We start from the raw sequence: 3,947 nt of genomic DNA, 5'->3' as shown, positions 1-3,947 counted from the left end.
TGAAAATGCTTTCAAGCACCAGGCTCAAGAAGCGAATCGGCGGATCCATGTCTTGGAAGATTCACGGCCGGCGATCATTAGTGAAATAGATCGCCTCAAACGACGGAGGGCGGACCTTGCCAAAGAGATGGAACAAGTGACCAAGGCCATCAGCGCTGAAGAGAGCAGACTTCAAGAATTACCTTCGGCTATTGCCGATTTGACACGGGAGAGGCAGCGTCTTGCTCAGGAGGCTCTGAGGCTCCACCGCACCGCATCGGAAGTCCCTGGATCGGCAGAAGAAGACCAACGGGTTCTTGACTCTGCCGATCAGATCCGACGTCGGGCCGTCACGGCTATCGATACCCTTTTGGGTAATCTGTAAAACACTGACCGTTTTGTACGAACATTTACTGCCGCCTTTGACTGACCCTTCGTGATCCCTTCTATTTACTGCCTTCCTTATTACCGATGGGACGTGGCCTCATCAGATTTTACTGTATTCCCCCATAAATATCGACCCCGGCGCTTCCTCTCCGATAACACTGATTTGGCTTCCATCTCATTTCTCCTCTTCCTCTCATCGGCACAACCACTTTGTTATGGCTTCATCGTCGTCTTCTTCCGTCAACCAGGTGACGCTTCGCCTTCTCCTTACAGATCTTGGGAAGTGAATGCGCTAACTCATTTCCTCTCTGTTTTCAGCCTCAACGCCTTAGTCCGGAGCTTGTGCGCGCTATCGAGTGCCTACATTCCGAGGACCCTCTGACTCCGGATGACAAAGTTCTGATTTTAACTCATCAGGCGGAGCTCCAAGATCATATCACCGCGGAAGCTCGGGTAGTCCTGGAGGCCGTAGTGGACGAGCACCGCCATATGCTTCGAGCCATGAGGGGTCATCGCCGTAACGTTCCTGGTGGTGACATCACCTCGACGACCTGCACGATCATGGACTTCCTGGAAAGGAACGGCGACCCGCGGCTTCCTGCCGATAGAGCTCGTCCATTCCCTCAGAACCTGCGGCCTTCCACCGACAGGGTCCGCATGCTTCCTCGGCCCGTCGCTCTGGCGGCGGCGGAGGCTTCGCGCCTTCCCGTAGATCTCCCCCGTCAAGTCGAAGCAGAGAGTTCAATGAAGGCCGTAGAAGAAGAATACATTCGACTCATGATAGAGTTGGGTCGGGCTGAGAGGGAGCGTAAGAGCAAGAATAATTAGTTGCTGTATTTTTATTCTAAGGGCGACTTAGTGTTTTGTCGGCCATGTAATCGGTCGCCCGCACCGAATGTAATCGGCCCGAATGAATGTAATCGGCCATTATGAACGTAATCGGCCATTCTAGTCGATTTCATATGAATCTCAAAACCGAGTTGTGTCGGTCATATTTGGCTGTGTTTATTCCTTTAGGCCCCGACCCATATACTTGGGTAATATCTTTTTAAATATCTCCCATTCAGAGCCCTAGTGAATTCTTCCCCCTCTGTTGTTTCCAAAATATACGCATTCCCTGGAGCGCATCTGCCGATTCTATACGGTCCTTCCCAGGTAGGAGACCATTTACCGAATTTAGGATCTTTCGACCCGATCGGTAGTACCAACTTCCATACCAAATCTCCAGGGGAGAACTGTTTGACTTTGACCTTTTTATCATACCACCTGGCCACTCTCTTTTTATTCTCTTCGATGCTTATTAGAGCTCTCAGTCGTTGGCCGGCCAAGTCATCAAGCTCTTCCTTCATCAGAGCCGAGTAGTCATCGGCCGACAACTGGTCTTGCAGTGAAATGCGCCTTGATCCTGCCCTTGACTCCCATGGAAGTACTGCATCGTGACCGTATACCAACTGGTAGGGGGATAACTTGGTAGCCCCGTGACAGGCCATTCTGTATGCCCACAGGGCCTCGGTCAAACATAGGTGCCACTTCTTAGGGCATTCTTCAATCTTCCTCTTCAATCTTCTTAGGGCCTTCGGACTCATTTTCGACCACGAAAACGTGTTATAGGTCACGGGAACCCGAAAATGGTCACACCGATCACCGAGGTCGAAAATGTGGGGATGGACCGAAGCCATGAAAATGGCCTCCGGACCCGTTTTCGACCACGAAAACGTGTGTTATAGGTCACGGGAGCCCGAAAATGGTCACACCGACCACCGGGGATGAAAACGTGGGGGATGGACCGAAGACTAGAAAATAGCCTCCGGACCCATTTTCGGCCATGAAAACGTGTGCTATAGGTCACGGGAGCCCGAAAAAGGCCATACCGGCCACCGAGGTCGAAAACGTGGGGGACACACCGAAGACGTGAAAATGGCCTCGGACCCATTTTTGGCAAGAAAAACATGTGCTATAGGTTATGGGAGCCCGAAAACGGCCACACCAGCAACCGGGGTCGAAAACATGGAGCATGGACCGAAGACGTGAAAATGGCCTTCGGACCCATTTTTTGCAGGAAAACGTGTGTTATAGGTCACGGGAGAACGAAAATGGCCACACCAGACACCGGGGTTTAAACGTGGGGGATGGACTGAAGACGTGAAAATGGCCTCCGGACGCATTTTTAGCTAGAAAAACATGTGCTATAGGTCACGGGAGCCCGAAACTAGCGTTACCGGCCAGCGGGGTCGAAAACGTCGGGGTTGGACCGAAGATGTGAAAATGGCCTCCGGAGCTGTTTTCGGCCACGAAAATGTGTGCTATAGGTCACGGGAGCCCGAAAACGGCCGCACCGACCACCGAGGTCGAAAACGTGGAGGATGGAACGAAGACGTGAAAATGGCCTCCAGATGCGGTTTTGCCAGGAAAACGTGTGCTATAGGTCACGGGAGCGTGAAACTGGCCTTACCGGCCACCGAGGTCGAAAACGTGGGGGATGGACCTGAGATGTGAAAATGGCCGTCGGACCCATTTTCGACCATGAAAACGTGTGCTATAGATCACGGGAGCCCGAAAACGGCGACACCGGCCACTGGGGTCAATAACGTGTGGAATATTCCGAAACCGTGAAAATAGCCTCCGAACCCGTTTTCGTCCACGAAAACGTGTGCTATAGCTAATGGGAGCTCGAAACGGCCATACCAGCCACCGGGGTCGAAAATGTGGGGGATGGACCGAAGACATGAAAATGGCCTCCGGACCCGTTTTTGACCACGAAACGTGTGTTATAGGTCACGGGAGCCCGAAAATATACACACCGACCACCGGGGTCGAAAACGTGGGGGATGGACCGAAGACTAGAAAATGGCCTCTGGACCTATTTTCGGCGATGAAAACGAGTGCTATAGGTCACGGGAGCCCCAAAAAGGCCATACCAGCCACCGAGGTCGAAAACGTGGGGGACGGACCGAAAATGTGAAAATTGCCTCGGACCTATTTTTGCTAAGAAAAACATGTGCTATAGGTCACGGGAGCCCGAAAACGGTCACACCAGCAACCGGGGTCGAAAACGTGGGGGATGGAACGAAGACGTGAAAATGGCCTCCGGACGTGTTTTTGACAGGAAAACGTGTGCTATAGGTCACGGGAGCCCGAAACGGGCCTTACCGGCCACCGAGGTCGAAAACGTGGGGGATGGACCTGAGATGTGAAAATAGCCGCCAGACCCATTTTCGGCCATGAAACGTGTCCTATAGCTCACAAGAACCCGAAAACGGCCACACCAGCAACTGGGGTCGATAATGTGGGGATCGTCCGAAGCCGTGAAAATGTTATTCGAACCCCATTTCGGCAAGGAAAACATGTGCTATAGATCACGGGAGCCCGAAAACGGCGACACCGGCCACTGGGGTCAATAACGTGTGGAATATTCCGAAACCGTGAAAATGGCCTCCGGACCCGTTTTCGTCCACGAAAACGTGTGCTATAGCTAATGGTAGCCCGAAAACGGCCATACCAGCCACCGAGGTCGAAAATGTGGGGGATGGACCGAAGACATGAAAATGGCCTCCGGACCCGTTTCGACCACGAAAACGTGT

This window comes from Setaria italica, chromosome I (assembly GCF_000263155.2).
Source record: "Setaria italica strain Yugu1 chromosome I, Setaria_italica_v2.0, whole genome shotgun sequence".
Classification (NCBI taxonomy): Eukaryota; Viridiplantae; Streptophyta; class Magnoliopsida; order Poales; family Poaceae; genus Setaria; species Setaria italica.
This window is presented reverse-complemented; position numbering follows the sequence as displayed.